Source organism: Heterocephalus glaber, unplaced genomic scaffold, assembly GCF_053883595.1.
Source record: "Heterocephalus glaber isolate CG9 unplaced genomic scaffold, H.glaber_assembly_v1.0 deba00000071, whole genome shotgun sequence".
NCBI lineage: Eukaryota > Metazoa > Chordata > Mammalia > Rodentia > Bathyergidae > Heterocephalus > Heterocephalus glaber.
The window spans coordinates 30,584,893-30,598,577 of NW_028258137.1; positions in this window are offsets into that span (position 1 = coordinate 30,584,893).

Consider the following 13,685-nt stretch of genomic DNA (forward strand, 5'->3'; position numbering starts at 1 on the left):
GAAAAGGCAAACTGTTAGATTAGTTTTGCCAGGAAGTAGATCCAAGGTTCTGATGTTTGTGGGAAAATGTCCTTGACCTATGAGGAGGAAAGGAAGAAGATGAACTTTGATGCATGTAAAACAAAGACCTCAGCTTATTCCAGATAAAGCTAGGATGGACTTTTAGAATTGTCCCTAATTGAGGCAAAGAGGCCAAGTCTTTATAATTCTCTCCTAGTAGACAAGCTTTGGGATACAGGCTTCCCTGGGGAGGGGCTCGACCTTCACAGCAAAAAAGCCAACACCCTCAGGAGTAGGGAAAGCAGTGCCTTAATCCTAGAGGGGTCTGGACAGGGCACCCCAGCATTCTCCATATAAACTCATGTCTACATCCCATCACTGCAGAATGAACTAATCAGGGCCTAAAATCTGATAGAGTTTTGTGAACTCCTCATATAAGATGATTTAAATATTTACCAGACCCTTGCCAGAAACAAATAGGAATATTTGTACCCAATAAATGTTCACCATTTCAATATCAATAAGCTTTTGTCAAAAATAAAAACATTTCAGAAGTTTAAATTTTTAAATAAAAATTCATGTAAGTGAAGATATTTTGTTAACATTCTTCTGTATGATTTCTCTCCAGCAATTTTCTCTCTTTTCTCCCCACTTAGGTTTGTTCATATGTGCCACTGGATTCAATTTCCTAATATTCATGTAGAACTTTTGCATCAGTGTTACAAGGGAGATTCTTCTATAATTTTCCTTTCTTGTAGTCTGTGTAAGACTTTTATACCAAAGATATGAAAAAATACCAAAAGCAAACACAAATGCAAATAAATGAAGGTCAGCTGGATGTTATAGCTGTCGTGCCTCCTAAAGTATTGTGGATAGCACAATCATAAGGCAAATGGAGCCCGTTAACCCTAAGTCCAGAGAAGTCCCTAGACAGAGGTGGGTTCAAATTAGCTTGATCTGACAATTTCTCTGTGTTCCACTTAGCAGTGATGAATTAAGGCGAGATGCTAAATTCCTAGTGTACCTCAGATGGTCTGAAATTAGCAGAGACCTGGCATATGTCAGAAAGGTGAAAGTCAGGGTCATTTCAGGGTGGGGTTGAGGAGAAATGGGCTTTGGATGATCACCCATGCTGTGACTGCCATTTCTATGATTATATTAAACCCTAAAAGTAAAACCAGTGTTGTCTGAATTGAAAACTGAGCCTGTGGTATAAGGTTGGGGTGCTGTACACTTTTTCCAACAAGTCACAAATACTACAAAAACCATGCTAGAAGGAAATCTATCTATATCTTTATGATGCTGTACTTTATAGACTTGCAACGTTTAGAGATTGTCAACTTTGACCCAATAATTCTTATTTTCAGGAACAAAGGGGAAGGGGAAGTGGGAGGGATAGGGGAAAGGAAAGAAGGGAATGGAATTAATATGAGAAAATGAAAAAATGGAAACAAAGTCTTTGTAAATAGGGAGAGTTGGAGGGGTTGAAGGGAGGGCAGGGGAATGGGGAAAAAATAAGAACCAAGATAGATTATGTAATGGTACAAATTTCCAATGATGAATGTCATTATATTATATACCTAAAATGTAACAATAAAATTAATTTTAAAAGAATTCTTATTTTCTGCTTATGGAACTTGACAACCTATAGTGACGTTACTTTGCCTGCAGAATGGGGAGATAAGTTGCCCCTCATTGGTTCTAGAGGTGATTTTTTTCCCCAAAGGAAACCAGTACTTCCCAGGGGAGTTGGATATGATCCTTTAGGACATGAAATAAAAACACTAAAATTTCTTATTTTCTTGTGCTTTAAAATAAATATTTTGTACATATTTATGTTGCATGTTTTATAGTTCCTGGACATCATTGTAAACACTTCTGCATTTTATTTTATTTTTTTTCCACCATTAAGTTTATTGGTACATTTTAGGTATACAATACAGTTACATTCATCACTGGGATCTTGTACCATCGCATGAGTACCTTGGTTCTTATTTTTTTCCTCCTTCCCCTGCCCTCCCCTCACCTCCCTCCCCACTTGCAAAGATCCAGTTTCCATTTTTTTCCCTTTCTCATATTTTTCCCCCTCTTTCTCCTCCCCCATCTCCCACCTCCCCCGCCCCCCAGACCTTTACTTCCTATTATGCAATATCAATTACACATTTTTTAAATTAAGATATCAAGACCTAAGAGACATTACCACAGATTTTAAAGAATTTAAAGGACATAGAAAACATATTTCAAAAATCTGTTTTGAAATAAATTTGACAACTTCTAAGAAGTACCTTGGAAGACAAATTAATGAAACTAACTCTGGAAGAAATATAAAATTTGAATAGTACTATTAAAGAAAGTACATTCCTAGCTTGAAAACCTACCTATATGACAACAACAGGCTTGTATACATTTTAACTGATAGATTATATCAAACATTTGAAGCAGAACAAAAAGGAACACTTCTCCCCTCATTTTAGGAAATCAACATTGTGCTAATCCTAAAACTGGATAAAGATAATAGAAGAAAAAAGTATGAACATAGATAGAAATTTGTTTAACAAAACAAATTATTAGAAGTCAGATCTGGCAGTATGGAGAAAGTGGTTTTGTTATAGGGATGGCAGTGTTGGTTCAGCATTGGAAGATCCACTCCCAAAAGTCATCATTTTCACAGAGGAAAGGAAAAGGCCATATGATCCTGTCACTAGTTGGAGAAAAAGTATTGGACTAAATTCTACAGCTGTTCATGGTAAAAGCTATCAGGAGACTAGAAGTAGAACAGAACCTTCTCAACAGATTAAAGACATGTACTCCATACTTCCAGTGAGAATGCCTTATATGGATGGAGAAGATACAATGCTTTCTTCTTAAAGTGGGGAACCAGGGCAGATATGCTTACTCTGTCCATTAAACTTTGAAACCTAGGCCTAACCAAAATAGTCTGGCAATAAAATGACACAATTAGGATAGGATTGGCAAGGTAGAAGTAAAATCTTTATATGTAGATGAAATGATCATCTAAGAGAAAATACTAAGAAGTCTCTAGGAGCCTCTAGAACTTGTATTTGAATTTAGCAGGATTAGAAAACACAAGGTGTGTATAAAAATTCAGGTCTGTGTATACTTGCTATAAATGAAGAATTGGATATTGAAATTTAAAAGTTCTGTAGGAATACAAAGGACCTAGAAAAGTAAAAAAACCAAAAAAACCCCCCAAAAAACAGTGTTGGAAGATGTTTAGTACCTAATTTTAAGATTTCTTCTAAAGCTACAGTAATCAAGGCAGCGTTGGTGTAAGGAAAAACATATAGATCATTCGAATAAAACAGAGAATTTAAAAATAGAACCATACATATATGGTCCACTGAGTTTTGAAAGATTATTTAAAATTAACATTTTATAGAATATAAACTCAATTCAAGAGCAGAGGAAAAGATAGTGTTTTCAGCAAACAGCACTAGAACATCTGGTATCCGTATAAAAAAAATTAACCTCAACCTTTTATTTCCATACATAAAAATAACTTGAAGGGATCTATGAACCTAAATATGAAAGACTAAAACTATAAAACTTTAAGAAGAAATTATAAGGGAAAATGTTTATGAATTTAGGGTAGGTAAGAACTACCTAGGATTCAAAAAACATGATGCAAAAAGAAAAAAATTGGTAAATGAGATTCCATCAAAATTTAGAACTTTAAATGACATCATTAAAATGAAAAGTAGTCCTTAAATAGACCATATTTACAGTGCATGTAACCTAAGACCAGAATATATAAAGAACTCTTACGGCTCAGTAATAGACAACCCAATTGAAAAATAGACATAAGAAGATGATAAATAGCCAGTACAGCACAAGGAAAGGTGTGCAACTCTAGAAACAGAAAAATACTAATCAGTACAATAACAAGATTAAATTATACACTCATTAGGGAGATGAAGTTAAAAGTTTTAAAAGCCATGTCATGACTTTAACACTTCTGTATTTTAGATAAATATCTCTTCAAAATAATTTTTACTAGTAGTAAATGCTGTATAGAATCCCTGGTCTAGAAGTGAAAAAAATTTAGGAAATCATTGGCTGCCTCTTTATGAATCTGATGAACATTAAGGTGTCTTCTCCCCAGAACACGGCATAAGTATGCACCATTCAGAAAGTTTTAAGAGGCTCAGAAAGTCCCTGAAGTCCACCTGTGGATCCCAGAAAAAAGTCCATGTTTTCATATGTCCTCAATTTCAGATTATTCTAGTGTATCTTTAGGCCATTCCAGCATCTCAGCTCCCAACTGAGTCCTCGGCAGTGATGCCTGATAACCATCACTGTGGGGCATCCTGATGTCCCGTCCAGATGGAGACTTCCTGAGCCCAAAGCAATGGATCCAAAACACTGGTCTATCTCCTGTCACCCACCTCAACAGGAAAGCCCAAATGAATCCCACCCTTTCCTTTCATCCATGGTTGATCATGTTTGTACACACACACAGACACACACACATGCAGATTTACTAGGTATTTTTCATTATAAAGCATAATCTTGCAGAAAATTGGAAAGTTAGAAGTGTATAAACAAGGACCATTAACATACTTATAATCTCACCTTCCAGAGAGAGCAACTATTCTCATTTTGACACTGGACTTTGAATCCACTTTTTTTACACAGATATGTACTCATGAAAAAATTATTTTTAATGATGATTAAAAGGGGGCTGATCTCCTGGGTTTACTTTGAGATACTCATGCTTGCATTTTTTAAAAACATTAATTCCAAATCTTTGTTGATTTCTAAAAAAATTGTTTTCATGAACAAGAATGAGAGAGATAATTACCTTTTATACCTAGCCAAAAATAAACAAATACATTGTTATTGAAGCTCCCAGGATCTTGAACTCAGATGCTCTTTCCTATTCTTACGTGCTTGATTTACCCTCCAATCTCTGCTCCCTATTCCCTCTGTCCTTTCCCTCTTTTCCTTGTCAGTCCTCTTGTCCCTTCATCACTCATTCACTCTTCCAGCAAATGTTTCTGGAGTCCACTGCGTGCCAGTCACTGAGGCTGGCGTGAGGAAAAGGGTAAAGAGAATCAAATCAGTCCTAGCCCCAGTGCTCTCCATCTTTCTACCTTTTTTGTCCAGAGCTACTTTCTATCATATACTTCCCACCTGCAGGCATTCGCAATTTTTTCCTTTGTAACTTGCTCTTCTAGAAACATCCACAGACACGGGTGGCTCCCTAACAGTCAGTCTTCCATAAAGTGTCAGACTCAAGAGAGAAGTCTTTCTCTGATGGATTTATGGATTGCCAAAGCTATTCATAAAACATGATTAATGATAATTAACATTTTAACTTCAGGCCATTTAATGGCACCTGACAAAGGGGTCAAGTGAAACTCATGGGTGTCATATGTCAAATGTCACAGTTATGAGATGGAGCTGAAGAGTAGCTGAGAATTAGATGAAGAAGGTATGGGAGGGGCTGCACATGGAGTGTCTACACCTATTTGTGAGGCCAGCTTCCCCTGCCCACAGGCACAGGGCACAACTTGATCCCAAGTTAGAAGCATGTGAGCCCCTGTTTTAAGGTATTTTTGAGAATTGACTTTTATAAACACTGTAGTGTTACCCCACCCTCGTGCTCATCTGTTCCATACTCAGAACACTGAACTCTTAGGCAAGTCTATGGTATGTCCAGAGTTAAGGGACTTGATTTCTGGATCTTCCCAACCATGCTCACTCTGCAACTTGGTCTTTACCATTTGGTAGCTATGAACTGATACCCCTGATGCCCATCCATCTTCATGTCTTCATTCCACTTCCTCCCCGATCCAGGCTCCATCTCTGCCTCTCTCCCACTTACTTTTTCCTCTCTCCTCTTGCTCTCTGAACATTTATGGACCACCTTTTGACAATGCCTCTTCTGGCTCCAATCAGACCCAGACCATCTTCCTGAGGGCAGCCTCACACACTGCTCTGCCCCAGGCTCACATATGGCATCTAAACACTAACCACTACCAACAAAAAGTCATGTGAGCATGAAATTAGAACCAGTATACTGCAGAAATGGAATGTTAGCGTCTTCCTGGGAGGTAATGACAAGATGGCAGACACCATAAATCAGATCTGGATCCAGGGGAAATGAGAGCTTGTATTGAGACAGGATCACACTCCCACTGAGGGTCAAGATCAGCTCCCAAGGAGGAATAAAGGGTCATGGAGGAAACAGTGCTTTCAAGAGTGCCCCTGTGTGCCTACATCTCAGTATCTGGAGGATAAGTACCCCTTTGCTGACAGAGTTGAGACCACAGTGAGGTAACACATGAGATACTCAGGACTAGTTTATGTCATGAGCAGAGCAAGGGAGTGGATGACAAGCTGAGGCTGCTTGTTACTTCTCCCAGAGAGCCCAATCTTAGTTGAAGATATTAGTGTTAGTAACCAACACTTGCTGGGCTCCTTGTTCCATATGCAAACTTAAACTATTTTTATATATATCAACTGATTTCATCCTCACTATCACCCCAGGAGCTAAATTCAAGCTTTATGCCATTTTACTTATGAAGAATCTGAGGTTCACAAATATTAAGGAACTTGCTTATTGTCACCCAGGTCTGCAAGGCCATGGGGCAGGACTATGAAGCCAGTTTGGCTTGATTTCTATGTCTGCATTCTTGTACACATCACCAAAGGTCCAGGCCATTGGAATGTGTTATGGTGACCAGACAGTAAGGGACTGGCGAACATAAACAGTGGGATGCCACAAAACATTTCCTTATATTCCAAAAACCTATATTTAAATATGCAAAGGTGAGTCTTTTTAAAGAAAAATATGAAGTAAAAATAGTTCATGTTTGCATATGGCCTATATCTTGAAGGTGAAATGAAAAATAGCAGAATCTGGTAAGCCCCGAAATGCACCTAGTGGGCCACCGTAAATAGTACAAGTGGGTGTGTTTGAGGAGTAAAGGGAAATAATGAGGAGATTTCCAATACACTAAAAAAAATTGCCCATTGTCAGGACAACTAACAATTCCCGCATGCCCATGAGCCACAGCGATTCTGACCTTGCATGGCGTGACAATGTCAAGAACTGTTGTCACCCGTCTATGGGCCTCCGGTTTGGTACTTAGAGATTCTCTTTATGCACTTAAAAGGCATCATTAGTACCAAGTGGCTATTAAAGCAGTCTTGCTGTTCTGAATGCTTTTCAGAAGCAAATGCAGAGGAAACGTGTGTAGAGGGTTGAAGTCATTAGCAGCGACCACAGCAGGACTGATCGTGGGCAACTGTGCCATTAATCTTGATGAGAGGAAGTGTGAGCAATTCATAAAATCTACTTGGCGAGGTTTCTCCCTAAATGGACACCCCAGCAAATGACCCCATGTCTTTGCTCTAGGTAAGGAGGACACATAAGCTGGAACATCAGCTGGACGTAATGAGCAGCAGGAACACAACAGTGATTCCAGGCCAGTGGGAGGGGTGTCTGGGGCACAGGAGTAGAAGAGCAGGTGCAGCTAACATTTTATAGAATGCTTCCTGTGGACCAGGCACAATTCTGATGCCTTCCATATTAACTGTATAGTCCTCATGACAGTCCTATGATGTAGGTACTATTATTATTCCCACTTTAGAGATGAGGAAAATAAGGTCCAGAGAGATTAAACCACTTGCCTGAGGTTACACGGTAAATCCCACAGAAGTAGGATTCAATTCCAGGTTATCTGATTTAAAAGGCTGTACTGGGTATAGAACCCAGGGCATCATATATAATACAGAAATACTGTACAACTGAGCCACACGTCCAGCTTCTTCAGACTTTTTTTATAGCATGGGCTTTGGTGTCATGCAGACCTGAATTTGTATCCAATTCTCTTACTTCCTGGTTGTTGCATCTTGGATCTTATTTAATATCCAGTTTCCTCATTCTAGAGTGGAGGGTTGTTAAGAAATTATGTGAAGTGCCAGGCACCTGGTGCTTGCATGTATCTCACTTGCCTCTTCTACACAAAGAGAACAGGCACCATCTTGCCAGGCCAGGACAATAATGGAATGATGTGGCTAGAGGCCCCCTAAACCAGTGGACAGGCAGTCAATGTCCTTTCCAGACTATCCTCTTTCATTTTGGGTTCTGGGTTAGTCTGTTAGAAATAGGATATTTGTGAATCCTTAAATTCATCCAGGGGCGGGGGATTTAGCTCAGTGGTGCTGCCACCTACTTTCCAAGCACAAGCATCCTGAGTTCGAGCTCCCATATGAGAAAAAAACATCTGACTATGCCTAACCCCACTGTGACTGTATTTGGAGGAAATATCTGTGAGGAGAGGATAGAGGATAAATGAGATCACAAAGATGGGGCAGATCTGATAGGGCCATGTCCTTATAAGAACAAGAGAAAGCAGAGCTCTCTTTATCTGCATGTGCACATATAATGAGAAGATAGTCACCTGCAAGCCAGGAGGAGGACCAAATTGGCTAGCACCTTGATCTTGGACTTCCAAGGCTCAAGAACTGTAAGAAGATAAACTTCTGCTATTTAGCCATTCATTTAGGGGGTAGTGTGATACAGAAGCCTGTGCTAACTAATCAGAGTCTCATGTTGGCACATTGATTAGGAGAGTAAAGTCTGGAAGTGGATTCAAAACTGTACCTTCGCCAGAGATGCAACTGTGGTAAAGATGGCTACAAATTCTTGCTATTCATCCCATGGACTATTAGGGTCAAATTCCCTTCTCTTAAATAGAGACAGGCTTTAAAGTTGCTAGACCAGTAACATACAGTGGAAATGACGTTCTGGGACTTATGAGAATAGATTCTAAGAGCTCTTGCAACTTCTACTTGGGGCTCTTGCAGCACTTGCTCTTGAATGTAAGGAGCTTCAAGCAGCCCATAGGAGGCCCTGCAGGTTCTAGAACTTGATCCTCCTTGGAAATGGATCCTCTAGTTCCAGCAGAGCTGCCCCTTCTTATATATAGCACATGGACCAGAAAGAAACAAACCATTCCCAGTGAGCTCTGTCTAAATTGCAGATTCATGAAAAAAAATATATCAATGATTGCTGTAGATTTTTATCCGTTAAGTTGGAGTGTGTTTTTTTTCACTGTAATGCATAACTGAATACTAAGAAGTCTTTCCAAAGGACATCCACCCTCCATGATGCCTGAGCTTTCCCAATGTGACTTGATTGGCACATGTGCCTAGGATGTCTTGTGTGAAGGAATCTCCCCACTACAACTCCAGTCTATGTGCAGAAGGCTGGGATATAGGATGGGAAGGGCTGCGGAAGGGCTCTCTTGGCTAGATGCTGGCCTTAAATGATCAGAATCATGTCCATCTTTGAGCTCCTTCATAAACTATGTAATAAAATGTAAATATTAGAACTAATTGTATCATGGGGAAAACATGAAATGCATAAAGTTAGAAAGAAGCCATAGACTTATAAACTTTCATTCAGCCAACACAAGCACACATGCATGCACACACACACACACACACACACACACACACACACTCCTAGAAAATGCTGGGACTAGAAAGAGAAATAGCCTGATTGTGATTTTCAACCTTGGTTACACACTAGAGTCAAATGGGTGTTTTGAAAAATGTGGCTGGAATACACTCTTGGAGACTTGATTTAACTGGCCAGGAGTGCAGCCTGGGTATTGGTACTAAAAACCAAAACAAAATTTAAACTACCCCTTTGGCTGATTTTATGCACCTCCAAGGTTGAAAAATATAGCTCTAAACTCATTGTTATCATTGTTCGGGGGCAGGTTTCCTAAGACTTTAAATAAAGCCCAGTTGGAATTTGGATACAGTGTAAATCTAGTGGGAGAGGACAAAAGTCTCTGATAGTCCAATTAGTAATAATTATGCTTGTCTTATTCTATTTCCTGTTGCCACAACAAAATACCTGAGACTGGGTAATTGATAAAGAACAGAAGTTTATTGGTGGATGGTTTTTGGAAGCCAGGAAGTTCAAGAGTATGGTGCTGACATTTGTTTGGCATCTGGTGAGTGCCTTCTTGCTACAACAAAATATGGGGAAAGGATTCAAATAGCACCAAGTGTGCTAGCTCTAGTGTCTCTTCCTCTTCTTATAAAGCCACTAATGCCATCCTGGAAGCCCCACATTCATGACCTTATTTAATCCAATAACCACTCAGAGATCTCCAAATGCCATTCATATATGAATTTTTTCAGTTTTCAACACAGGAATTTTCGGGGACACATTCAGACTACAGCAATGCTCTACATTAATACAGATTAATACACCAAAGAGTAGAATGTGTTTCCACTGACAATGTGGGCTGGTCATGGCATTAAATCATGCTCTCAGAATAACCCAAATTCTCCCTTTTCAGAGCTCTTTCAATCCTTGGATTCCACAAAGGAAAAAAACCCGGATTGGTGCTAATTTGCCTTCAAGCCTCTAACTCTTGCTATCCACCAAAATTCAAGTAACACTGATTTCAGTCATTGTTCAGGCAAGAGATCTGAAGAGTTTATGAAAGAGCCCCACCTTAAACTCCCAGAAGAAAGCTGAGTCTCAGCGGACCATGACTTCACCAAGGACTCAGGTTCTTCCCCCCTCTGAAACTTAACATTTGGTTTTGAGACACAGTAACTGAATGGAGTACATTTATGGGGTTCAATGTGTAAGGATCAGATCAGTGTATTAGGCATATCCATCCCCATGGACATTTATTATTTCTTTATGTTGGGAACTCTCTACTACTAGTTTTGAAATATACAATTAATTTGTGTCAACCATAGTTATCTCACTGTGTTATAGAGCATTGGAAGTTATTCCTACTATCCAAATGCAACCCTGTGCCTGTTAATCATTCTCTCTCCCTCCCCTACATCCTTCCCAAGCTCTGGTAACTACTGTTCTACTCTCCACTTCTATGAGATCAATGTTTCAGCTTCCAGATATGTGAGATAATGAAGTCTTCATCTTTCTGTGACTGTGCAACTTCACTTTTCATGAGGAAAATGACCCTGACAAGGATGTGCTCCTCTGCCATGTTCTTGGGAGATATCTATTGGCCTCGATTTCTTACTCTAATCCCAGAATGAGGGCCAAAGAAGTCCTACTGGGACACAAGGGGAAGCAAGGAGGGTAAGAGAAAAAGTGAATCATTGAGAAGAGTAGCACTTTTCAGTTTTGTTGGGGTTTTTGAGACAGAGTCTCCTTGTGTATACAGTTCAGGCTGATCCTGAACTCACTATATAGCCCAGGCCAGCCTCAAACTCTTAGCGATCTTCCTGCCTCAGCCTTCTGAATACTAGGATTATGGGCATCCATCACCACACCAAGACACTTGTTGGTTTTGCAGACCAGTCTCAAAAGTTACAGGAAGAAAGAATTTAGTTGAAAAAAAAAGCACTAACACTCAGGCTGGAATGGGCTGTGTAAGGAAACAGCCAGAATGGAGAGTCCTACCCTCTAACAGTTCTTTCATTTGCTGAAAAAACTGTCTTTCATTCTGAGTGCTGGCTTTTCCCAAATGTGTCCAGATTCTTGACTGAATGCTTACATTTGGGGACAGAATTTTCTTCCACACCAAAGCACAAAGGATTCCTAAGATGCTTCAAACGGGAGTTCTAGGTCTGTTCCTCTCTTCTGATAACAACAAGGCTTTGAGCTTCCGGGAAGGGGAAAAAATGAGCTGAGCTGGATGGAGAGATGCAATGTGAATGAATACAGATTTATTCCAGGAGGAAATGTCTATACTTGTTACTGAATTTACTCTAGGCCAACAAAAGGTATCCCATCCCACCCTACCCACAGCTTCGCCTGGCCACTTGAGGTTCAGCTGCCGTGATTCAGGTCAGAGGCCCATCAGACAGATCTCTCAGCCTGCCTCCTAGTGTGATTCTTTAGATATGCACTGATTTTGATGGTCACAGGGACATGGTAGCAGTGGTATAGGTAAAGGATGTTCTCAGCCAGAATGTGGGTGTGAGTCTAAGAACCACCAGAAGTCTTCGCCCATTGGACATTCCTAACAAGGTAGGAATGGAATATAGGATTCCAGAGCACCAACTAATATATTTTTACAGTCTCAGAAACATATGATCTTAATAACCAAATAAAAGAATCTTAAAGCATTGAAATGCATTAGCAGGAGAAATAGTGGTTAAAGAATCAGAGTATGACTTCACTTGGTAGCTGGATAAATGATACGGAGTTACCTAACCTCTGTGAACCTGTTTCATCACTCACTGGATGGTCATACTGGTGCATAAAGTATGATGAGGACTTAAATAAGTCTGTGCATTTAAAGGATAGTGCAATAGACTCAATATTCATATCCACTATCCAAATTCACATGTTGAAACCTAATTCCCAAGGTGATCCTATTTAGAGGAGGGGCCTTTGGGAGGTGGCTAGGTCATGAATATAGGGTCCTGCTGAATGGGATAGGGATGTACAAAAGAGACCAAAAAAACTCCTCAGGCTCTGGGATACCACCTGAGGGTAAAATGAAAAGAGCTGTCTAGGAACCTGGAAATGAACCCTCACCAGATGCCCAGTCAGCTGATGCTTTTTATCTTGAACTTTCCACTCTCCAGAATTGTGAAAAAATAATTTATGTTGTTTATAGGCCACCCAGTCTATTCTGTTTTAGCATCCGAATGAACTAAGACACATGGCATTGAGTCTGGCACATAATAATGCTCCTAGGAGCTCAAATTTTCCTTAAGAAGGTCATGAAGTCTTAGAGCTAAAAGTGATCCCAGAGATCATGCAGTGAGTCCAGTGCCCAGGTAGTGATGCTTGGCACGAGAGGGCTCAATAAAGAAGCCCCTGGGTAGGCTAGGCCCCCTACACTGCCCAGCCAAAGGAAAGGGCACTTTAACCATGGACAGACTTTGGAGGCCCAAACCTCCAGGGCAACTTTCTGCATTTACTGACTCACTCTGCAGAGAGAGCTTGAGTGGGTCCAGCTGTCTATAGGCACCAGCAGGCTCAGCACAGGAAAACAGAGCTGCATCCTCCCTCCCCTTGCTCTGGGGTTTAATCAAAACTGTATTCTAAATATGATTGTGGGAGATTATATTGGGGGATTTGCAGGAGCCTGGCAGTGGGGCAGAGATGGTGGGAACAGATTGTGGCTGGGGGCTGAGGCTGGGATAATCTTCGGCGCAGACGTGCCATTCTCAGCCCCTCTGCCTGGACCCCAGAGCTTCCTACCAGCTCTGGAGACTCTGAGCTTCAGAGCAGAGAAGTAGATTACTCAGTATTTTACAGAGGAGCAGAGGCTTGTCCATGGTGCATAACCAAGTAGTGATGCAGTCTAGCAAGGAAAGCAGGTTTCCGTGCTCTTCTGCTCTTTTTATACCTCCAGACCTTTTGAACAATCCTGGGCTGCATGAACTTGCTCAGGGTTGGGGCCAGAGGTCCCCAGGTCAAGAAATGGTTCCTAGAGCTGGAGAAACAACTTCTGAGGGCCTGGAAAGTAGGGAGGGCAGCCTGCTTTCCGTGGCTCAGCACCTACCTAGGGCTGAGCCACTAGAAGCCCAGGCAGGCCAGAGTCCTCCACCTCTCAGCCTTTGCATCCTAGCCTCTGCCATATGACCTTGGGCTTAGATGGGTCCCTTCTCCAACTCGGGGTTCAGTGCCCATCTCCCAGTGCTGACTCTAAGTGTGATGCTAAGGGATCCTCTTTTCTACATGCAATGTTTAGTCT